This window comes from Brienomyrus brachyistius, chromosome 7 (genome assembly GCF_023856365.1).
Source record: "Brienomyrus brachyistius isolate T26 chromosome 7, BBRACH_0.4, whole genome shotgun sequence".
Lineage (NCBI taxonomy): Eukaryota > Metazoa > Chordata > Actinopteri > Osteoglossiformes > Mormyridae > Brienomyrus > Brienomyrus brachyistius.
The window spans coordinates 12,301,558-12,327,979 of record NC_064539.1 but is presented as its reverse complement, the minus strand read 5'-3'; the positions used below and the strand labels follow the sequence as shown (position 1 = coordinate 12,327,979).

The window sequence follows — 26,422 nt, the reverse complement described above, 5'->3', positions numbered from 1 at the left end:
CTGCATTCGGCATGTCAATTACAAGTACCGAATGTTGGCTTACGGTCTAATATATCCCATACCTAGACATGCACCATTTTTACTAGATTGTCAACATCAATCGCTTCACATAGAGATGGCCATAGTGTTCATCAGTCTATATGTGAGGGTATGAACTGAAAGAATTTCATTCTCTGTTACTGTAGGCCACAGGGAGAACAGGAAGTTATATATAAAGCTATATATAAAATGCTACAAATGAATGACATTAAATAGTTCTCTTTACACACATTACACTATATTAGTTAAAATTTCTATGTGAAAGAGACCTTTATCACTATGTTTGAACTAAACTCTGAAATTAGAGGAACATCTATTTTTTAAGGATTTTTGGCTTTACAAATAAAACAAAAGCTTTAATAAGCATTTCATAAGCAGTGTGTGTTTAATTTATTACTGTAGAATTAATATATTAAAGGTTCTATGGCCATAAACATTGCAGCACATTCCCTATGATTCCTTACATACTACAGTGAATCCTCCTCAAACTCATAAAAACATTTTAATCATACACCAGAACAAAAGCGCATGTAATGAGCATGTTAATGTTAGGAATCTGCATCCAAACCATCTGCAGCTGTCTGGGTTTAGAAATGAGTGAAGCAAATCAGAGACTGAACATGTGTTGAGCCAATTTTTTTTCTTTTTGGTTGTTCCATGGAGTTCTGGTTAAAGGTGGAGTTTAGATATATAGTTTGGTTAGTTAAAGCATGTCAAAGATCTAGTTTCTGAATAGTTTGACAACACTGAAGATATTGTAGTGGCACCCTTACCACATTACCACTAAACTCAATTTATAAAAGGTATGCCAACGCCAGCGCAGAATTCAGGGACAGTTTTTTCCACAGGCAAAACAAAAACTAATTGTACACTGAAACCAGCTACAGCTGACGCTCTAGCGCAGTTCTGTAGGTTCTACCTCCTGCACATTTAAATGCAAAAAGTTGGTTTACTGCATTCTTTCTGTTATTTATTTACTGTTATTAATCATCAGATAGAGTGTTTATTATTTTTATTGACACTATGGTCTGTAGGAAGCCCGCATCCATTGCATTATGTACACATGAAAATAATCACTATCATAAAATTCATCATGGATATGCCCATCTTATAGGAAGTAGAGTCTAAAATAGGTCGGGTTTGACCATTTTTGTCATCTGAATCTTTCAAGGACCTGAAACTACATTATAACAGTTTTTTCCCAAAATGAGATATTTATAGAATTTTTAATTAAGATAAAAAGCCTTGAGAAAAGATCATTTATTTGCATTATAATTTTAAAATTATGTAACAAACATCACCAGCTGCATTTACGATCGTCTCACATCAGCATCCTGTTGAATTGTACTAGCTGAAAGAATTACTTTGGCCTGACCTGACCAATGTCCTCCTTGAAAAAAAAGAGCAGCCTACAGTGAGAAACGCATACACCAAAATGCCAAGAAGCAGCAACGCATCAGAAATTGCGGTTCCCAAATACCCTACTTTGACTTAAAAATGAAAAGAAAAAGAAATCAAAAAGGTTATTCTGCAATACGTAGTTGCTATGTAACTATGGAGGCCAGACCTGCTAGGTACCCACCTTTAAGGTCATCAGTAAAAGAAAACAAACTGGAAGCACTCAGGTCAATGAAAGAGAGGAGTTTTTCCAGCCAATTAATGGAACTAATGGCACCAAACTGTAATATAAGGAATCACAAAAATGATTACATCATTTAACACAATGTACTATTACATTTAAAATGGCAATTTAACTGTGTAACAAATAATTTAAATTCATACTACAATGAACATGAATTAACACTGCTCAATACATGTATACAAGTGTAATTTTCATTGTTTTAAGCATTAAACCATACCTTAATTGTGCTTGTTTATACAGATAATGGCTCATGTACCTCATTATGTTATTGCATTTAAATTATCCTATACTGTAACTGCTACTTTAACTTGAAGGTCTTCACGGAGTAGCAGTATTTCCATTTCCACTTGCTCAACCAACAAAGCAAATTTTGCAAGCAGTAACATCATTATAGCTAAACAAAACCACTTTTTTTGTTCCCATATTTCCTCTTTTGTTGCCAAGCAGATACTGGTTAATTTTTGACAAAAAAAACATCTTGTGCTTACATTGAGTAAATTCAACAATAAAACCATTCCATCAACAATTTGCAAAAAAAAAAAAAAAAAAAGTGCACAGGACATTAGTGTTATGGTCCAAGAGATTTTACGACTGAAATGATTTTTGGTGACAGATAAATAGATGCAACTACAAACATTGCAATTAATGAAATAATGTTTTGGGGTGCCATGGTGCCTAATACCTCCAGGGGCGGGGGTTGACATCTCCACCATGTGTGAGGAGTCTCTCTGTGCCTTGCAGGCTGGCTCCCAGGGGCATGCAATTAGGATAACTGGGGTCTCTAAATTCCCCATAGTGTTTTAGCAAAACAGAGGGGTGTTCCACGAAGCAGGATGAAGGGAAAGTCTGACTTATTTTGATATCTCTGGCTCAATTATTTGGGAGTTCCTTTGCATCAGCATGTCTTCAATGAATCCCTGCTGAGCAAGTGAACAAGCCTGCTCCAGACCAGGTTAAGCGTCTCGCTTAGTTTGGCGTTGTTTCAAAGAATGTGCAACATGTGGGAAAAGATTCCCTAAAGATCATTCCGTTGGGCAAATTCCGCACTCACACTACTCATGTCATTTAATAAATATAATAAAGCTTATAAAAATCATGTGTCAGCATTCCAATTAATTCTAAAATAATTAAAGTAAAAGCGTACTCATACAGTATTACAAAGGTCAAACATGAGACGAAATAACTGAAATTAAAGACAAAAATCTATTAAAATAAACAGGAAGATATTTTTACATTTTGTTTAGTCACCGTCTATTTTGAAAGTTTATTAGTAAAAAGCAAAAGATAAGATACGGTTATTTGTGCAGAACATTTCACATGGATGCGATTGAAAGTACTTTACAGAGATCAAATAATACAGAACAATATTATACAGTAAGGATGACACGTGAGCTTAACCCAGAAGGTTCCCTGTTAGTTATGGGGATCAAACCAGGAAATTTCACGGTGTGAGGCGACAGCATAAACCACTGTACCACCATGCCAGTGTACAAGGCATTTGTAACATTTACATAACTTACACATTTAGTCTGTCTGCAATTCTTTGCCAAGCGAACTCCCTGGTTTTATTTATGGCCGCATTATTGCCTTTTTAGCGATTACATCTTTGTAGTTTTCATACAGCTCCATCAACAGTGTTTGTTCTGTGGCAGCAAAAAAACATCGCTCATTTTACACACTTTCTGACTCATTTGATCGATCTATCGTTCATCCAGTCATTCATCTGGGCTTCTTAAATATGTCTGGTGTGTGCACTAAGTGAGAATATGCAAGTCTGTCTTGTATGAGCTTCATAAGCTGTACTGCGTTAGTGGAACGACATGAGGCTAAGTTTAGAGATGGCGCTAGCTTGAGTCTGACTTTTTCGGGAGTCTGGCTTTCTTTAGCTACTTTCGTGGAATACCCCCCAGGTGACAAACTTTCAAAACAATCTAGAAACAGATAAGAGGTATATCTTTTTATAAAAAAACACATTGATCTACAATGAGGTCAAAATGTGGCTGGTTGTTGGAAAACATTTTAAATGCGTAAGATAAAACACACTGAACTTGCCAGCAAAGTAACCCAAAGACCCACACAAATGTTTTGTTTGTAGGAGAAACAAATTATCAAATGAAGATAATAAGTATCCATATTTCTAATCAGAAACAGCAAGGCAAGAGCACTTGACCATTAAAACATTTAGAACAGTGTCTGTGGGCAGACATTATCCTTCTGGGGTAGGTTAAAAAAAAAAAAAAACAACATTTTTGGGGACAAACGCAACTGGCATGCCAGAAAAATAGATAAATAAATAAATAACGCTTTGGAAAACACTCCACATTCAAATCCCGCCGCATAAACAAACCCTCTAGCTGGAGGACGAGAGGCTATTTGGAGTACCTGTCAATTTTGTGAATGCCACACTATTGGTAGTTAGACCTCTCCTGTGGAGTACTTTGCTGACAGCACATAATCTCATATGCTTCCTCTGTTTTGGTCCCGCACCACCACCCCAGTCATCTCTGAGTGGTTCCTTTCTCTGCATGCATTCAGCTTCGCCAATTCAGTGGTGTTTCCTGGGTCCTGCAGAGTGGTATACTATTTACAGTCAACACACCAACTCTGCATCTAGCCAGGGACTAGCAAACATAGCAGTACGCACCGCCATTGCCCCAATATCCTAGCTCGCCGACTTGAAGGTATTCATGAGAATACCTGGAGTCTATGGCATCAAGTGCATGTCAAGCAGACAGCAGTTACGACTGGCATGATTGCAAGCAGATTTACAAAGGGTGTGGGTGCATTGTTATTGTCAGGTAAACTTGAAATTTGTTTAGAATGTTGCTATATTGTCAGAGAATGTCACAGTTGTGAAACTGTACAAATTGGCCACAAGGCAATTTGATTCAATTACAATTATTAAGGGAATAATTTGATGCATCGAAAATCTTTCATTTCTGTCATGATTCAATTAATATAATATTCGAACGTTTTGATTAGAGACAATCTGATCAATTGGCAGCATGTGTAAATCAGGCTAAATTACTTGATCAGTGGCCTTTAATTTGACAGGTCTCAAATACCAATTTTGCAGATGATATAACACTCAGGAGCTCCACACTTAAATGTGGTTTTTGTGCTATGCTAGGACTGCATGATGTACATTAGGGCTGCAGCTATAGATTACTAAAATAATCGAGTATTCTATGGATTATTCCATCGATGAATCGGATAAGAAATACTTTTGTCTTATTAAAGAGCAATCGTAACTATTCTTAAAATGAATAACTCATGGGTTTCTGTTTTAGGAACATTTTTAATGATTGAACTCCATACTGACAAAAGAACTAAACCCTTTTAGTGCATTTATGTACATATTCGTTTTGCTTTTTAAAAGAAAACACTTTCTTAAATGCAAAAATAAATAAAATGCCAAATAAAATGACTGAAAAAAGGTATACATATATCAAACTAAGGCATACATTAAAATGGCCTTTACTCTATGTGTTCTTGTACATTTATAGGAGGCATAAAAAAAGTTCTGACAGGATTGTATCTCCTGGATGAGGTTGGAATGGTGTGTGCATGTTCATGTGTGTGTAAGTAAATGTGAGTGAGGGTGTGTGTTCGTGTGTTAGAGAATGGGTGTGTGTGTAAGCCTTTAAAAGGAGCATATGTGGCAGTTGGATAATTCCAACAATTACTCAGAGTTTCACTGGCCCAAGGCTGTTGGGGGAGGGGGGGGGTGGGTAATTTTTATGTTATATTTATAATATATTATTTATATTATTATAATTATGTAATATTATTCATATTAATGTAAATCTGCAGAATAATATTACCAAAGCCTTGAAATAGATCTAGCTGAATACACCCCAAGCTCCCCTTTAGACTCACCCCTGCATGCTGCAGGTATCATTGCAACAAAGTGTGACGGCTGCTGTCAGCCTGCTGCAAGTTGGCAAATTTAAATACTGTGTCAAACTAAGCTAACAGTTTAGCTGCATACAAACAGCTTCTATTTTAACTTGTATAGCTTTACTGTAGCTTTGCTGCTGTGGAAGACAAACGGCGGTGGATGGGAGCAGCTGAAAACATCGCTTTTCTTCACCTTTCAGCTTGTCGAACAGCTGGTTTGATTAAAGACTCTCGCCAGCTCTTTACCAGTAAGGGCTTAGTAGCGATTACAAGCACTGCTGTTGTTTTCTGTCACTCCACCTGAGTTCACCATCTCTGTAATGGAACAGTCTCTTTGCTCTTTGCTGTTAGTGTGTAGACAGGCTCCAGCTCCATGTTAATTAACTACGACAGCATCATTTTCACTGCTGTTGTGTTATCAGTGTTTTTATTGAGGACAAATATGGGCTGCATCTCGTTATACTTTTTTTATTCACACATATGCCCATAAATATGTTTCTATCGCAGGTTTATTTTGGCCGCAGATGTGAGTGAAACGCTCATGCTTATAATGTACTGGTTCCACTCTGTGGACTAGATACATAGACTGGGTGCTTTGTTGAGATGTTGAATCACTGACGTTGTGCTATTGTGGTAAGCTAATTCGGATTTACAACGGACACACTGTACAGTATTTTCGTTTTTCTTTTGTTTAAAATTGTCCCAAACTTTAGACATTTTACGTCTTTTTCTCTGACTTCCCTCTATTTTCCCCGTCTTCCTCCATTGCGCCATCAAATCAAACCTGCTACACGTATTGCAGCATAAGCACAGTGTTCGACAGCAATAATCCTCCAAGTGAAACACGGTGATCACTAATCAGTACATAGTCGTGTGGATTACACGAAGCAAAGAATTTGCATTGAGGATTTTCTTGTAATGGAGTTATTCGAGTTACTCGATGAATCGTTGCAGCCCTAATGTACATTGTGACATCATGATGTGCACACATACAATAGCCAAAGGGTGCAAAGTAAGAATGATTTCATCATTTAAAATAGGCCAAAAACATGTTTATTTGTAAAAAGCACTATCTTATGTTTAATGAAAATAATAAATTAAGTAAAAAATAAATAAAAATAAAGATAAAAATGATTTCATCAGCTATAGGACATTTCTTTAGCCTCATGGGTACCCTTTCCCCTTGAACAGAAAAGTATTAGCCTTCCCTATGTATATCTTAGTACCAAAAAACATTTTTAACACATCCATCTGCTGTGTTGACACGGTATAAAATGCATGTCTACAACACAAAAAAAACTTCATTGTGAAATACAGTTTGATTTTTTAGTAATCACATTTGCATTATCTGACATCCATCCATTTTCCAAACCGCTTATCCTACTGGGTCGCGGGGGGTCTGGAGCCTATCCCGGAAGCAATGGGCACAAGGCAGGGAACAACCCAGGATGGGGGGCCAGCCCATCGCAGGGCACACTCACACACCATTCACTCTCACATGCATTCCTACGGGCAATTTAGCAAGTCCAATTAGTCTCAGCAAGTTTTTGGACTGTGGGGGGGAAACCGGAGTACCCGGAGGAAACCCCACGACGACATGGAGGGAACATGCAAACTCCGCACACATGTGACCCAGGCGGCGACTCGAACCCGGGTCCCAAACGTGTGAGGCAACAGTGCTAACCACTGCACCACCATGCCACCCCATTATCTGACATAATGTTTTATAATAATGACTAACGAAAATCATAACGTTATTACAAAGTGGATACAAAGATAATACGTAGAAGACAATCATTATGAAATATAATACCTTTTATGGAATTATTTAAAAATAAAAAGGACACATTAATTATTGAAATATTTATTTATAAATATATTTCTTTATTTCAGCAACAACACTTTTTTCTGCACACCAATTATGCCTAGTACGACTTCTGGCTGTTACTCCCGCTGCGCAACATGCGTACTCCTAGCATCCTAGTTCTTTGTATTTGCATCTACCCTTAAAATGATGTTGAATAACAAGTTACGAACATTTCAAGTCACGAACGGCTACACACACACACACACACACACACACACACACACACACACACACAAACGCACACAACACTTTATATTCTATTTATATTTTTAAACTAGCAATTACAACTGAAAAAGCGTATGCCAAAACATCTTTAAAAACTAGGCTACTAGAAACATACACAACACATTGTTCCAACTCGTTTGTACATCTTATTTTAAGTGTTTTTGGGACATTTGCAGTTCAATCTGAATATTTTCCAAGCAAGGATACTCAAGTGGTGACTGCTTCAAATGGCTCACAATTTTTCTCCCACTGGCAACAGCGTGACTTACACTTTGCGAGTGTGCGAAACAGCCCAATCTAGCCACTCCCAAATCATTCGGTGCTTTTTTAATACTACTTGAATTCTTGCACAATTGCATATGCTTTGTTCAGTGGGATTTTCCACTAAACGCTACTTCCACCTCTAAAAACTTTGCTTTTACAAAGATTGGAAATTGCTGTGCTGATAAAAGTGTAAAGTGCTCCCAGATCATTTTCTTACATATGCACATGACATCACAGCAGGCGGAAGTCACTGTGCTCACCCTCCATAATCAGCAAAAAAAAAAAAAAAAAGACTGGCAACATTAGCATTCAGCTTGAATGCAGCAAAAACGTATCCAAAATGTGAAAGAGCTATCGTGTGATTGACTGTGCAAATAAATTTAACAAGAGATAGAGACTGCCAAAATCTAAATAAGCAAGTATCGGAAGTGGATCAGTGACGAATGGCAAATACCTGATCCGTCAAACAGGTCTGGATCGGCGCCGATACTGATCTGAATATGGGCTTGGTGCATATCTAATTTCTACCAGTATTTCTTACTCAGCCTTCTGGTTTTTGGTTTCATGTTCTGTGCTACAGCATAAAATGCTCAACAAGCTATTTACATTTTCTCAATATTGGACTTTTAAACAAATCTGATACCTCAGTTTTTCTTGAACAATTGAACTGAATAATTTTGTACCAAAATGTGTTATTTTTTATTCCAGGGAATATCAGAAAAATCCATCTGTGGGAAAGATATAATAATTAATTATAAACATGTTGGGTCAGTACTTCAAGGCCTTTTCTATGTGGTGAATAAGTCAATAAAATTCTTCATCCTCCACTATGAAAAGTGGCTGATTGACCAATGAAAAGATCGCAATTATTTTAGCAGATGTGTTATTTGCTCTGGTGCTATTTAAATACAGACGCTCCTCTACTTACAAATGTTCAATTTACAAACGTTCATACATACAAACGAAGAAAGTCCAAATTGTGTTCACTGGGTTCACATTTCCTGTCCGCAACATCATTTTTTTTTCTGCGTGCCAATTCCGCCTAATACGACTTCTGGAAGCTACGCCTGCCACGTAGCAGCGTAGTGTGTGAAATCCCAGCATCCTAGTTCTTTGTACTTGTGTATACCCTTAAAATGATGTTGAATAATGACTTACGAACATTTCAAGTTACAAACGGCCGTTTGCACATTGCACCGATCTGTTAACCAATGTCATACACAAACATTACTTTTTACTTAACTAGCTAGTTAGCTACCTCAGGGTCTTGATCATTGCTACTGTAGCTTGCAAAAAGACAACTTATTTGCACTACGAAAGAGAAGCATTTAACAACTTTGTAAGATAGATTTTTTGGAAGGGTACGGGGCTATATGAATGCTTTAGTAAGATGATCAATGTGCCAGAACAATTGTTATGGATTGAAATTCATACTGCTCATAGTAATTAAATGGAATTTACATCAGCATTCCACTACTGACCTCCATGCAAGCAACCATTAAATTAGCCCTAGAGACTATGCAAATGCGTGCAATGTTGCAAAGTTCAATGTAAAATGATTCCATAAAAGATTATGTACAATGACTGCACAACATGACTAAAAAGACCTTTTTAATGTGCAAATTATTCTGCTACCATTACCACTACTTTTTAACAAAAGGCCCTAAATCTGTCTTTTTTGGTGTAAAGATTTTATACTTGTTTTTGAGTACAGTTACATCTGCTAGCCAAGTGTATACCCTTAACTCTTGTTGGCAAGGTTTAATAATAAGCCAACACTTATCTATAGCACAATAGGGATTTCCTCTTACTATACTGTTTGTTATGAAAAATGACTAGTTTAATGGGTTTTTTTAAATCGTTGACATATCCATGGCCCAATATTTCTGATTCCAGGGCATGACAGGAAACAAATGATTCAATCTTCAGAGATAATAGATACTAGCAGACAGGTTTACAAAAAGATTTAACTTGTGAATCACATTCCACACTTCCTCAGCAGCATTATGCACTCACTCTGGGTTTGATAATTCGGGCTCATGCCTACATTACAGTACATAATGTCCCTTTTGAGTGTGTACATCCTGAATCAGTTCTGGGCGAGTTTCACCCTGGCAGCATTTCAGGAAGTTGTTCATTTTAAAGCTGCGGTTTGCAGATTATAATTTTAAAAATGGCCCATGGTTTGCCTTTCTGCAGCCGTCATCATATAAACCAAAGGGCAAATTTTGAAAATGCCACTACTCCTGAAAAGGATGCTTCTGGATTGTGGGACCAAGTTGAGGATGGCCAAAGAAAATGCTCACTAACACTAGTACATCACAGAAATATGACAAACAGACGTGCTGGATTTAACTCTGAGGTGTGACGTGACATTTCTAACAGCTATGCTACTTTGTAGCCCATAATTATTTATCTTGCATGTATATCAGGCCCAAAATTCAGACTCTGAAAATGCTTAGCATACATACTTCAAAGACACTAATGTGCTTAACTGGCACAAGGTACAATTCCCTACCTGAAAGATAGGTTTAGAGGACTGCAGATCATGTGGCAATATTAAGGGAAGACAGAAAATTTTTGAAATAATTATTATGGGGCTGTTGAAACCAGGTGTCAGAAAATAACCTCAAAAAAGGCAGAACTTACTGAACAGACCTTTAATACTATATGTTTAACTAAATATATAAAGGCAAGATAAAAAAGACAGGAAATAAATCTTGACTTTGGCTGCACTGTGCCTTTGTTGAGTATCTAGTTTAAGACATAAATTTAAAATTATAATGTCTGTGGTTCTGGATAAAACATAATTAGTAATGAAAGAGTTATAATAGGTATACGTATGCACAAAGTATTTCACAATATTCAAACGTGAACAGCTGCCAGAACAGCACTTCTACCTGATCATCTCTCCTCTTCTCATATCCCTGCCAAAATTAAAGGGCATATGCTCTTAATTAGCATTTCATTTATTTGTGGGAGAAAATATAAAAACAACATGCCTTATACTACACTGAAACTTTTATTGCTTTTTCAGAACAACCTGTCTGTTGTAATTCAGTGAACAGATCACCTTATGAAACCTACAACATGTGAAACCAAGACATGCCATGAACGCAATAATCTATCTATAAATAAATGTGAATCTGAAGCTAAAAATCCAGTACAAAAATCCTATAATCACAAGAAATCCCAAGGGTTCAAGGACATTTCTAGGGGATATTATATGGTAAGGAAGCAGAGTAATAGCTGTAGACATTTGATCACTTCTTATTACACAATGTCACTCATATACAGAGAGTGCCAGTAAACAAGATAAGATAAACAAGCCTAGGTAAGCATGAATGAACTGAACTGTTTATGTCCATGGTGTACCCAAAAGTGGCAAGTGGTAAGACCTGGTATCAAATTCTTTATCTCCCAGCAACCAGCATGACAACAATGGAAGTCACATTCAATTAAGTAACTAAGCAATTAAAACCAATTTAAAATACAGCATTTGTATTTGAACCTGATCACAAGGCTGCCCTTTAGATAGTGCTGCAGTCCAACACTACCTAAAACAAAGCTCCATAAACAATTCTCCATATAAATAAAAAAGAAATTTCATTAATTCAACACAGAAGAATACAAGTCAAAATAATACTTTTAACTTCTGGTTATTCTGCCCCAAAATTTTTTTGCTAGTATTGCTAGCAGTACAACAAAAATTTACACTGGATTCCAGGTATTAACTGACATAAGCAGGATGTATTCATGGACAACTGACACTAGATAAGCTACGCAAATTTCTTCCAGTTTTTGATTACAGCTATTTGGTACTGCATTCATAGATAATACTGAACTTTTTTGAAAGATTAATAAATTTTATATATGTATATATAATTTTGGCAGATGTAAATATTCTCAGTATTAGTCTTGAGGATATTATTGCCCAGGCTTCCCAGCTGGGGTTTACCACGGCTGAAGTACTTCTATTCAGTGACAGGCTCTCAATAAGTGTGGCCTAAAACGCATAAACCCTGTGAAACTGGGTTTATGGATGAACATCAGTGGGAGTTTATCCCCCATGGGGGTATTTATATAGTTAGCTGGAGTGTGCCCACAGTGTGCTGATGATACGTAACAATAATAGTGTGTTTCCTAAGCGGCAGACAGGGATGGGTATCGAAAACCAGTACTGAACTGGTACCGGTTCCAGACTGGGCGATACCTACACTATCGATAAGATCCTGGAACAAATGACAGTCATTATGGAAGCAAATTAATGAGAAAAGTTGCTGATGTAAAAAACCACGTTGAATTACACTAATCGAATAATTGGTACCCATCCCTAGTGGCAGATATAAATCTTTGATGGTGCCCCTGAACTCCTCAAATGATCCTTGAGAGAATTGAGAATGTGAAGTCTAGTAAGAACAACACATTGTAAAAATTCACATTTCAATTAAAAAACAATAATGCAATTCTAAACCTCACACCTTCTTGCCAGCAATACGGTGGATCTGTCATTTAAGTATTACAGTATGCAAGCTATTGCAAATGGGCGGTGAGATCCTGTGAAATCAGTTTTAAGCCTCTAGCTACACATTTATCTCTGGAATGTCTGATTAATTTCACATTCAAATATGTCGTATAACGCAATTAAGATATGAGGAGACTGTATTACCCACAAAGACCCATATTATATGGTTTTTGGCCACTCATTTTACACCAGGATAGTGAGCATCAGCTCCCCAGGAGGCAGAGAATTTTTCAGATTCTGAGTTACCCCTCAGATACCAAAATATTCACAACTAAAACTCAAAATAACTTTAATGAAATAACCAAGTAGTATACTGCAGAAGCAAGGGGATGCTGCAGCCCTACCAGATTGGATTTTGACCTCCCAAGGAACATGCAATTGGAATTAAGATACCAGTAAGTTTAAACTACAAGATATCCGTAAGCTTAAACTACAAAACTTGTTTTCTGAATTGGGTCCCCTCTATGGCAGGCATCCTATAGTAACTGCCAGGGCACTATGCACCTGCAGGGGTACACTCTGGGTTTCACTCAACCTTCCTCCTCTTGTCCAATTAATTATCTGTTAATTGTATTTAAACATACACGCAAAGATGTTTATTTTAGCTATAAATTGTAGTACTTCTAGAAAGCATTGGTGCTATGTCTTTAAATCTCAATAAGTATGCTAAGTGCGTAGGCATGTTTCTCCAGGAACTTTTTGATAACCCTCCCCAAGAGTACACAGAAAGCAAACTAATTTAAAACTATTACAAAATTAGCCGGCATTTTGATATACAGATTTAAGCTAGGACATTTTCTGTTCATGACTAAAACAGACTGACAGCCATATGCACAAACATTTTCAAATTTCATACCGTTTCTCACTACCGTCTGAGTACAGTATACTTCAAATTTCAATCCGTCAGTTGAAAGTTATATTATCAGTTCAGAAGGCGCCTCTTTATCAAACCACCGACATTTGATCACCCTCAACAATATACCGCAGAGTTGCTACATAATATATCATTTTAGGGCTACAGGTTGTCGGAGCAAGCAAGAAATACACTATTAATACCTTATATAAGATTTATACCATATTTAAGAGGTCATTAAAACGAGTTTATCAACCTGTGTAATTTAGAGGCACCAAAACGGCATCCATATTTTATAACGAGGGATCTTTATAGTAAGCTATGTCCGCTATTACGTTTTTATTCAAAGCTCATGCTCTCCGTTGAGACCCCCCGTTGGCATCTTAAAGTAAATAAATCTAGCCACCGAATGACAATGATGTGCATACGGAACGGAGAATAAACTTCAACCTCCTCGTTTTAAACTTTTAAAGCGCCTGTGATCACGAAAACGTAATAGACGTCAAAACTGAAAGTCATCATACCGCTCGTTACAAAATAAACTTAAGATAAATCTGACCGCTACAACACAGCCACCTCAGTCCATGCATCAGTTGTTTCCACTCAGGTAAATAAATTCTTTTTTTTAAATGTCAAAAACAAAACGCAGTTCGGCTCGATTCTTCACTATCAGAGCTAAAGGAAAAGTTAGCATGTAGACATCACCTCGGCAGGTTTAACTAACCGGTTAGCTACTAACTAAATACTGTAAAACCAGCATTCATCTCCACTTATACAGGACCGCATGTCTCCCAAAGCGTAAAAAATGCCCATTATCGATACTAACCCATGGTGCGCGGCGTGGCGATCGCTCCGACTGCCTCTGCTCCTCGATGCTGTTGTTGTGGTTCTTATAAAGCTGCCATCCGTCTACATGGACATGGTCAGCAAGCGAAATGACACCCCGACTACACCCCCCCGAAGATGCGTGTGTCAAACGGAGCAAGCCTCTATAAGAGAAGGGCGAAAATGGCGTCTATTCAAGGCTGACTTCGTTTTAAAATACAAAAATTTAGTTCGTGAAGGATGACAGACCACTGGCGTCAGTGTTTTCGGATAAATTCGTGAACGAAGGCAGATCAATTATTCATTATTTTTTTCCAGGAAAAAAATAAGCCACGGCTTTAAATATGTCCCACTTGTCAGTCAGAAGACTACATAGTTTGCCTCTCAAACCCTGGACGAGGAATGATTAGGGAATGAAGTGGATTTCATCTGCAGCGAAGCCAGACGAAAAAAAAATGTACTCTCAGTAAATCCAAAATAGCACTTGACGAGTCCTGACGCAATTTCTTGTATGCAAAAAGGCGCCTATGGATAACCCATAGGGGGGTAAGCAAGCAGCTTGGGCGCAGTTTTCATCCTTCGCTGTCTCAGAAAGAGTTCAAAATGTTTGCCTGGCTGACCCGTCCTGCAGCGATTCCCGATAATGATCTCATACGTACGGCACACGGCACATAGCCGGAGAATGCAGCAGCGCGGGCTACTCGCTGGCGCCCCCACCGGACAACCGGTACACAACGTCACGCTCCATAGTCTTACCCATCTCGCGTGTTGCTTCTCAAAACTAGCATGTATCTCATTTACATTTATGTAAACGGATTTTAGAGTAATCAGTTCTACACGATGACATGTATATGATTTGGGATTCGCGCCATTATGGGTTTTGTATGTTTGATAAAACGTGGTTTGAATCTGTAGAAATATTTATGCGTAGTCTTTCACTCTAAGTAAGCTCTTAATAATGTATGGGAAGTAAAAATCTAGATTTAACTTTTACATTAGTCCAGTTTAATTTTATCATTCTCAAATTTACAGGGAATCTCACCAAAGTTAATTTAAATTTTGAATAGTATTAATATTGTAAAGAAGAATTATTATTCCTTTGATGTTTAACAGGCCTACTACAGCAAAAAAAAAAAAAAAAACAGATTTGTTCCATTCTTAACTATATTATGCATTCATTATGCTATCTACCAACAGGCGTAGTATAGTACCTTTGTCTAAATGTAGAATAAAAGTAGTATAAAATCTACTAACATAATATAATAACAATATAATGAATGTATCAGTCATCTTCGGTCAGTTCAAGTTGAGTTGATTTTTTTCTTGGTATTTCTTGAAATATGTTGCTGCCTGTCACAAGGTTTGTTGGTTTAAATTGCTCCCCTGCTTTGCATTTCTTTGGAGTTTGTGAGTTCTTCTGATGTTGTGTGGGTTTGATTCCCACAATTCAAAGATAGCACCATTAATTTGATTGGCATTTCTGAATTGCTGATAGTGCAATGGACTACCACTCCCTCTAGGGTGTTCCCCTACCTTGTACCCTCTGTTGTTTGAATTTAGGTCGAGACCCCCCTCCTTCACTCCATATTGCATAACTAGTTAGGAAATTTATTTTATTTTTTATTTAACCTTTATTTTTCTAGGCAAGTCACTAAGGACAATGTATTATTTACATTGATCGCCTGGCAAAAGGCAAAAGAACCTTGTTCAAGGGATAAAGACATAAAGACACACAAACAAATAATACAAACACAATACAACAAAAACAAAATGCAGTATAAACACACAATATTTTCATCAGTAATTATTCAGATATGAAACAACTATGTATATCTACTGTATGAGAGAGTCTTGAATAAGGTTTTTAAAAGCTAGCAACCACAACAAATTGTCTAATTTGAACGTGTTCCAGTCTCTGTAGGCAGCAGTCTGGAATGATAATAAACCAAACTTTGTGTTTGCTTTGGGGACTCTCAATAATATGAGCTTGGCAGTACGGGGATTGTAAGCAACAGATCATTTCTGCAGCAGGTGACAAATACGGAGGAGACAAACCTAGAAGAGTTTTATAAATGAACATAAACCAATGTATATTTTAACGTGTGTGTTGAAATATACATTGGTTCATTCGAACAAATGATTTGAGGTTCCCAAATTGTAGAGTAGTCATAAACAGTGTAAAACAACTTGACAGAACTGATGTCTTACTCATCTTACTCACTTAACAGAACAAACCATCTAATTCCTAGTCACAGCATTAGAAGAAGAGGTCATTATGACAAGCCATAGTCTGCTAAATGATATGCCTTTGATTTATGAAATATAAAAATTCTGTTATTAGAGAATTTGCTGATCACATACCCTGTAAACAGCAACAGATATAAAAGTACCTGAATTTCCCTGAGGGGATGAATAAAGTATTTATCTGTCACAGTAGTTCAGAGAATTAGCTGTATATTTATCACATGAAAGACCTCATCACCTACCTGCCTACAGAGACATTGCTTTTAGATTAAAGTGTTTCTAATTGAAATTACCCACCAGGATACACAGAAACAATGTTTTCCTTGTTAAAATTTCTCTCATATAATTAGAATGTCAAATTCAAACCCATTTCATAGCCCTAACCCTAAACCTATCCACCTTCATAGTGATATTTCAACGAGTGGAAATAAATTAAATTTATACATTTATAAGACAAACACAAATATGATTTCCAGCACGATTTTGCTTGTTGGGGCGGCATGGTGGTGCAGTGGTTAGCACTGTTGCCTCACACCTCTGGGACCCGGGTTCGAATCTCCGCCTGGGTCACATGTGTGTGGAGTTTGCATGTTCTCCCCATGTCGTCGTGGGGTTTCCTCCGGGTACTCCGGTTTCCCCCCACAGTCTAAAAACATGCTGAGACTAATTGGACTTGCTAAATTGCCCGTAGGAATGCATGTGAGAGTGCATGGTGTGTGAGTGTGCCCTGCGATGGGCTGGCCCCCCATCCTGGGTTGTTCCCAGCCTCGTGCCCATTGCTTCCGGGATAGGCTCTGGACCTCCCGCGACCCAGTAGGATAAGCGGTTTGGAAAATGGATGGATGGATGGATGGATTTTGCTTGTTAAACTGAGTTTACCGCAGCTCCTAGATTTATGCCCTGTGAATTCTGAGATTGACGTAGGATGGATGTGACCAATAACTAAATAAGTGGTTATTAAAGATATAGTTAGATACAGATGGATTAAACTGTTTATTGAACAATTCAATCTATTTTGTCAAATTTTTTTTTTCGTTCTTCACCCTTCATAAGTGACAAATACCAACTGGGCCATAGTGGTTAAGAACATAAGATCTAAACTAGAAACCGCCTGTTTTCCCAGGTGAACGCTATGGTACCAGCTACCAGGAGGCAGTGACACATCCACCAGCTCATACTTCAACCACTTATTCTGGTTATGAGTATGTAATATACCCAGATGAATAATTGCATAACGAACTAAATCCCTTTGGATGAAAATGTAAAAATGGGTGCAAAAAAATGACTTGGTTCAGGGATAGCATTGATGCCTCAGCTTTCATTTGTTGGGTGCTGGAATCCCTCCTCTGCTCTTTATGGAGCTTGCATGTTTCCCCCATATTGCTTGGATTCCCTTTGGGTTTTCTTGTTTTTCAATGCAGTCCAATGACACGTAAGTAGGCTAATTAGTGTTTAGAGCTGGCAAATAATTTGCTGCTGCAGTTAAGTGTTTGTAAGTCCATGTGCTCTGTAATGGACTGGCAACTTGTACCCCAGCCTTGTGACCTATGGTGCTAGGATAAGTTTGAGGTTCCCTCTGTGACTTTGACCAGGATAAATGATTAGAAGATGGATGGATGGATGGATGGATGGATGGATAAATGATCTTCCAATTACTAATCAAGGACAGAGTCACACTGAGACTAGATTCTATTCCAGGAATCATAGGGCAGAAGGCAAGAAAACTACCTGGTCAGGATTCTAGTCCATCCCAGGGCTGTTACGTCTCAAATGAATAAATGGTCTAGCAGCTGAGATTAATTCCTTTAGCCTTGTCCAAAAATTCTGAGTTTGGCAGGAAATAAGAAATGTTGTATGAAGTGTTGATGAAAAAATGCCAGAAGTGTAATTAGCTAAGTCACAGGGAGTTGGTTCTCTGTACAGTATGAGCAGAACGTCGGCTAACCACTTCCTTTCCAAATGAGTTTGACGAGGTGGACAGAGTGCTTTTTTAGCCTTAGTATTTGTTGTTTGCAAATTTCATATACGGTTGCATAAGTTCAGATGCCCCTTTAATTATGTGCTTGAGTATAAAATTTAAAATAATAAATTAAATTACAGTTATATTGTGTAAGCTACTTTAACGTCTTAATGTGTGTAATTCTGGGATGAACTACATAGCTAAATTAATGAAAAACATGAACAATTATCCATCTAATTATTGGTACTGTTATGAAATTACATTGAATTGCACTGGTGATTTCCCTTACTGCCCTCCCTGTAGGCACATCCTGACTGCGCTCCAGTGTGGTAGCACAATACTCGTACAATAGACACTGGCCCTGCAATGCTATCATTGCATGAACGAGATCTGACCCCATCTACATGACATCACATTTCACCAAAGACTTCAGAACCCCAAAACATGCTATTTCATTTGTAAGAGGAATGTGGCTAAACTGCACTCAAAAGATGTTTCTCCATATTCTTAAGGGATGTCCTTTATATGTTTTTCTGTATTTCCCATCTGCCTGACCTGTCACACAGTTACTATTTAGCACTGCATAATATTTGTTGTGCTCGTCAGCTTATGTGCTTCACCGCTCTGTTATACCATGAAAGTCCACTAGAGGTCATGCTGTAAATGGTAAGAGTTACTGTAATACTTTGTAGCGTCTGTTTCAGTGCTACCCTGTAACACCAGTACGAACACTATAGATAATTGTAAACACTGAAACTGAGATTGAGTACACTAGGTGACTGGACTGCATATGTTTTAAATGTATTTTAAAAGTGGTAACCTCTGAAAGTAAGCCTCTGCCTCACATTTCCTGGCAAGTTTATCCAGTCTCGTTAAAATGATCAAGCTGGATAGTCATTTTTAACAGCAGCCTTCAAATCTAATTTTCTTTAAATAAAGTGATCAGGTAATGATAGTACTCTGTACCATTTTATAGGTCTCAGGCCAATAAAATTCTCTGTCCTTTTCAGATCTTCATGTATGCCTATATGTTTTTCCCTGTGTCTGGACAGTTGTCCAAAGGTTAAACAAATGTGTTTTATTTACCATTTGTACAAGTCCATTGGAATGCTTCTCTTTGCCTGCCCCATCTTGCACTACATAGCTGGGGGGTCACAGTGTAGGGTCAGCTTGCAGTGCCCCTGCAGCTGGTGATTAAGGGCCTTGTTCAAGGGTCCATGGGCATGTGACTGTGCTATTGAGGTTGGGCTTGAACCAGTGACCTTCTGATCACAGAGGCTTTTCCTTTGAGCCAATCGCTGCCCCCTACCACCGTCCTTCACAGAAGTTATGATGTTGCATGAATTTCAATTGAGGGCAAATTGATGAAAAATACCAACAAATATTACTTTGATCATAAAATTATTATATATTCCATCTATATTCCAAATGTTTATCTTGATCAGGGTTTTAGAGGGTATTCCAGGCAGCACAGGGCGCAAGGCTGTCAGCTCATCACAGCCCACATGCAAGGATACACTGACACACAGTGGGAAAGTTAAATGTGCCAATTAGCCTAACAGTCTTTGGACTGTTGCAGGAAACCAGATTATCCAGAGAAAACCTAAACAACATGAGAAGGACGTGCAAACTCCACACAGACAGAGCTGGAGATGAAAGACAACAGTGACACCCACCACTGCTAATATTGTCATTCTTAAATATCACACTGGGAATAATGCCTTCCAGGCAGCAAGGTTTTTAAGTATTTTAATGAATTATGTGTATTCATGTTGGAGTGTAAAAACCATATTATTAAAGTTTGAATACAAAAAAATGTTACTTATATTGCATGACGTTGGCATATTTAGCAATACATTTGCAATACCATTGATAATTATAACATTTCATTTGATATTTCTTGTTGAAGCTTATAATCTCTTTCCAACCACACAATTCAATTCCTGAGCCCAAGTGATATATTTGTTTTGTTACATTTGGCTATTTACTATTTTTTAACGTTGGTGGGAAGTTAGTGACACTAGGCTGAGATCCATCATTCCTAGTAAATTTAACTGAAATCACCATGCATATTGTTTTATTGGGTATATAGACTGCAATTCTGACCTCAGAAAGTGTACGTTATACATGCGTCTTATTTCATACTCCAATACACAATGGGCCACTTCACATTTGTTGTGTGCCGCTCTCCTTATGAGCTTTTGTTGATTAGATCACCGCCAGTGGCAGCTACTGACCATTTTCAGTGACGCAACTTCTAGACAGACCCCCAGGTTTAGTTTCAGACTTGATCATGTATTAGTCATTACTATAAATATTATAGTAAATAATAAAATATTCATTACACTGTAGTCATAAACATTTTCCATTGGTTGCTAATGTCGATCTAGTGTAGCCATATTTAGCCTGTTTGCCTGAGCCTTTAATTGTGTGACTATTAAGCTGGTGAGCTGATGCTTAGAATGTGATGCTGACAAAAGCTTTCAACAGGTTCATGCTTTTCTGAAATAGACACGACAGAAATACTGAACATTCTAGAATGAATAAATTAATTTACAGTAGGCTATATACATGGGATTAGCTACAATCCACAAGTATCTATGAATCAAATAATTTAAAAATAGAATTTATAAATAGAGCTTTTAAATAGAACAAGGAATATTAGCAAACGGGAGATGATCTTGCCTGTTGGCTGAATTCACATCCCCAGCAGTGATTGGTGGGTCACTGCTAGGATGGTACTTCATTTGGATGGTCATGCATTGAATTTAGTGGTGCATTGATGTGGAATTTTTTCCCAGTATTCCTGATATCCAAAGTATTCTTTTCAGTACTACCAACACTGTAAACAAAACAACAGGCAAAAACAGCTGCACAAACTATTTAGAGATTGTTATATGACAAGCAGCTGGATGATCAATGACTTCAATACAATCTATTATTTTGCATATTTGGACAGAAGTAGGGAGAGGTCATGCAAATACATAAGAAGTGTTGAGCTTAGTAATGTCTAATGTATTAAATCTTCACGTTCAAAGTAGAAGTCAGTGTTTGAAATCCCTTAAAGCTGTCGTACAGACATTTCCTATGCAAATAAGTCATACAGTATGATAAAACAAGCCAGTAGACTAGAAAGGTCACAATATATTGAACGATCATCTGAATATTTTACAGAAGCAGTGATTGACCTTGTCGCATCCTGGGATTCGTGCACAGGCATGCTGCATGACTGCACAGTCACAGCTGAGAAACACTTTGACAAACCCCGCCAGGTGAGGAGAGGCAGATCAATGACAATTTCAGTCAAAGGAGTGTTTATAGATGAGCAATACAGGAAAATAGACACGACTTATGGTGGTTAACAGTAATGCCCCCACCCTCACCAATTTATTAAAGATGGTTCATAATTAGCTAAAGCTGAGATATATCAAAACATATAATAAAAATAAAGAAGCTAAAACAGCCTTTAACTATTTTGTTTTAAACATTTCACTTGATCTTATATCTTTTATTGTATTATACTTGTTAATACACATTAACAACTTTCATTACTTAGAGACAAACAAAAAGTGAATCTTGCACTGGTGAAAAACCTTGAGCCTCACCCTCAGCACCGTCCCCTTAGCTCTGGATGCTGTAACCCCCTACTTGACCACGGACCCTAACCGGTGTCCCTTAGCACCAGGTGCTGTAGTCACCTACTTGACCAAGGACCCTCACCGGTGTCCCTTTAGCAACGGCTACTGTAGCCCCATACTTAACCAGAAATCTTCATCAGGTGTCCCCTTAGCTCCAGGTGATGTAGCACCCTACTTGACCAGGGACCCTCACTGATGTCCTCTTAGCGCCAGGACCTGTAGCCCCATACTTGACCAGGGATCCTCACCGATGTCCCCTTAGCGCCAGGACCTGTAGCCCCATACTTGACCAGGGACCCTCACCGATGTCCCCTGAGTGGCAGGACCTGTAGCCCCATACTTGACCAGGGACCCTCATTGGTATCACCTGAGCGCTGGGTGCTCCGGTCCCTTACTTGACCAGGGACCCTCACCGATGTTCCCTTAGCTTTGGGGGCTGTAGCCCGTTACTTGCCATGACTTGTTGAGATCATGAAGAAATTGTCACTCCTCACCTATTAACATGGAAATGCATAAATGTTATAAGTTGATAAGAACTATTTAGCAGAGAGGTTCATTTTAGGGTCTGGGTTGAGTTTCTGTGTGACTACTCAAGCGCAGAACACGCATGGAAATGCGAACACTTATACACTGCACAAGCAGTGTTAGATGTTTTTGCAGTGGGAATCAAAAAGCATCATAGTAAACACCATTGCAATTGTTATGAAAGCCTCTCTTACCACTTCAATGTATTAAGCTAAATGTTGAATGCAATACATAAATAAAAACTGGCGTTCCCAAAGGACTTTAGTATTAGACCAATTGCATTTTTTACCCATCGCCTGATGTGCCCTTGGGCTAAGCATCTTCTCTGGGGCTCAGGATGTTGGCACGGGTCCCATGGGGGTTAGAACTCCTGGAGGTCTGGTCGGGTGGGCACAACTTCCTAGGCTGTAGATTCCCCAAGTTGGCTGTCCGGAACTTCAGCGTCCAGAGCTTCTATGCCTTTTGCCTTGAAGAACCAGGGAAGGAACCAGGGTGGAGGGCTGCCAGGACCATAGACCAGTGAAGCAAATCGAAGCCAGATGAGTCAAGACGAGGCATCATCGAAACCCGAGGAACACAGTTGATAGGAAGCACAGAATGAGACAGGTGGGGAAGAAACTGGGGAACATCAGACAAGAAGCAGAGGGAGATCAAGGAACATGGGGAGGAGCAGAATGGCCCCACGGTGGTCCTCACAAGGGAGGGGGGCAAACCGAGGATGGCGTGGGTCTCTTTGATGGACACACACTGCGCAGCCCCAGGCCGACTGCTTGAAATTGGGACGTGAGAGGCTCAGGTCAACGGACGGCCTGGCCTGGGTCCCTACACCCGTTCCTTGGCACAGGAGGGTTGCACAGGCTGGACCTGTGTCACTGGGACACAGACATCACAAAGTCCCTGACCTTGACCCAGACGAGATGAGGTTGTGGCTGCCTCTGTAGGCCAAGCACCAGGGACACAAGGCAAAGTGGCCCTCTCTGGGCTTGGGACTTGGGACACAGGGGCACAGGGTGTGGCAGCACAAGGTCTGGTGGCACAGGGTTTGGTGAGACCAGCTCTGCTGGCTGTGAAGAGGGCTTCTAAAGCCATACCTGGGGAAAAGACAAACAACAAAGGTAAGCCCTTACCAGGCATCTGCGGAGGCATGTGAAACAGAGATGACAGGCGAGGAGGGCACTGATAAAGCGGCAGGTGAGGAGGGCACCAACTGGACAGCAGGAGGCATCTACGAGACAGCAGGAGGCTCCTATGGGACAGCAGGAGGCTCCTATGGGACAGCAGGTGAGGAGGTGGATACCAAAAAGACAGCAGGAAGAGTACCCTGGTGAGACTGCAGATGAAGAGCACCTCAGCGAGGTTATATGCACCACGTTGAGGTGAGGAGGCCACAACAGCAGCGGGCCTTGGATGGGCCACTGGGAAACTAGGGTCTTGATTGCTGGGAAACCTGTACCTGGTGCTTCGGGAAACAGGCAAGACATGGCTACAATGTAATTAATGTAATATAATATGTAATAAATCTAATAAGTCAATTAATGTAATGATTGTTTTGATATTTACTATAATATTTATAGTAATGATTAATACTGACCAAGTCCATAGGTTTTTCTTCGAGGGGGGCGTATTGTGTAAGGTGACCCCAAGGAGTCATTCATCCAGATAAATTTGTACAGACAGACAGACAGACAGACAGACAGACAGACAGACAGACAGACAGACAGACAGATAGATAGATAGATAGATAGATAGATAGATAGATAGATAGATAGATAGATAGATAGATAGATAGATAGATAGATTTGCAATAAATAATTTCACATTCATATCACTAACGCAAGCCACATTTTGAAATATAACTTTACAATTTAATCAAATTGCATGGTATGGATTATATGAGGGGGTCTTTCTGGAATTTGCTCCATGAATAATGTTGGTCAGTAACTGCCACTGACCACTACTAATATTTACCTTTAATTCCAATATAAATGTATCTGGTCAAAATTATAGGGGGAGCCTATCCCAGGCAATACAAGGAATACGGTTAAGATAATAACACCGTAATAACACCAATTAAAAGTAAAGCCAATAATAATCACAGAAAGATTAAAACAAGACACAAAATGGAGATAAATATGTGCTCAATCAGAAAGGGTTTTTCAAACGAACACACCCACACTGCTAGGAGAAATCTGATAGGGCTCCAGTCATCTCACTGCCTCTGACAAGCCATTAGTGTTCTCTTCTGATACAGAGGAGATGAGTCGTAGCAGATGTGCTCCCTGGTACTGTTTGGCAGAATCGTACCAGCATTTCTGTGCAGACTGGCGTGACAACACACAGAGAAAGGCTTGTCTTGCCTTTGAAGATAAATAGTGTAGCAGACGTAAACATGGAAATATTAAGATTTTAATTGAATTGTGTAACTGTAACTATAATTTACTTGTATATACATACAGAAAAAGGTGCTCCTATAGAAAGCAATCACCCTGTGTCAAAAAAACATAGTCGCTTTATATATATATATATATATAACAACAGTTGTGAACATATATACATATACTCTCAACTGTAAAAAGTGACTGTTGGGTTACTGCAGGTACTGCATGATGGACAGTGATGACAGCCAATAAATGTTTTGGGACTAACATATGAACTATGTGGTTATGTGTGAATAGAACATTCTTTTTTTGGTGGGTTACAGTTCAAACAGAACCGAGGTGTCACAGTGTGTTCCTCCATAATTATTTTCGGTCTAGCTTTGGATACACATACCAGAACCGCTGACCAGTTCATCTCTACCAGCAACAATTCTCAAAGACAATCAAAAATAAAAAAGAATAATCACCCCCCTGCATCAATACTTTGTGGAACCCGCTTCTGGTTGTGGTCTGGTGTCTGTTCAGGTACTTTTCTGCCAACTTACTGTAGCACACCCAGACTGGGCAGTATTTACCCACTCTTCCTCATTGCCAATAGATTGATCCATCCATCCATCCATCCATTCCAGCGTGTCCTGGGTCTTGCCCGAGGCCTCCTCCTAGTGGAACATGCCCAGAACACCTCACCAGGGAGGTATCCAGGAGGCATCCTGACCACATGCCAGAGCCACTTCATCTGTCTACTCTCGATGCAGGGGGGCAGCGACTCTACTCTAAGTCTCTCCTGAATGGAGAACCCAGCCACCCTGCAGAGGAAACCCATTTCGGCCACTTATATTCGCAACCTTGTTCTTTTGGTCACTACCCACAGCTCATGAACAAAGGTGAGGGTAGGAATGTAGATCAACTGCTAAATTGAGAGCTTTGCCTTTTGGCTTACAGTAGCTCTTTCTTCACCATGACAGACCGATGCAGCGCCCGCATCACTGCTGATGCCGCACCGATCCGCCTGTCGATCTCCCGCTCCATCCTTCCCTCACTCGTGAACAAGACCCCGAGATACTTAAACTCCTTCACCTGGAGATAGACCCGCCTCCCCGACCCGGAGAGAGCATTCCATCCTTTTCCGGCTAAGGACCATGGTCTCGGATTTGGAGGTGTTGATTTTCATCCCAGCCGCTTCACATTCGGCTGCAAACTGCTCCAGTGAGAGCCGAAGGTCACAGTTCGATGAAGCCAACAGAACAACTAGATCTGCAAAAAGCAGAGACCTAATCCTGAGGCCACCAAACCGGACACCCTCAATGCCCTGGCTGCACCTAGAAATTCTGTCCATAAAAGTTATGAACAGAATCGGTGACAAAGGGCAGTCCTAGCGGAGTACAACCCTCACCAGAAACGAGTCTGACAATGCGGACCAAGCTCTGTCACCTGTTGTACAGGGACTGAACAGCCCTTATAAGGAAGCCCGGCACCCCATACTCCCGGAGCACTCCCCACAGGACTCCCAAAGGGACATGGTCGAATGCCTTCTCCA

General features: G+C 39.2%; 1 protein-coding gene across 1 annotated transcript in view; it reads right to left on the bottom strand.

Moving 5' to 3' along the window:
* The window catches only part of LOC125745629 (SET-binding protein-like), a 60,502-nt gene extending 45,680 nt beyond the window's left edge, over positions 1 to 14,822 (bottom strand). The window contains exon 1 of the mRNA XM_049018646.1: positions 14,142 to 14,822. The gene's annotated coding sequence lies outside the window, so the exon portion shown is untranslated. The remainder of the gene's footprint in view (positions 1 to 14,141) is intronic.
* Between the last annotated feature and the right edge of the window lie 11,600 nt (positions 14,823 to 26,422).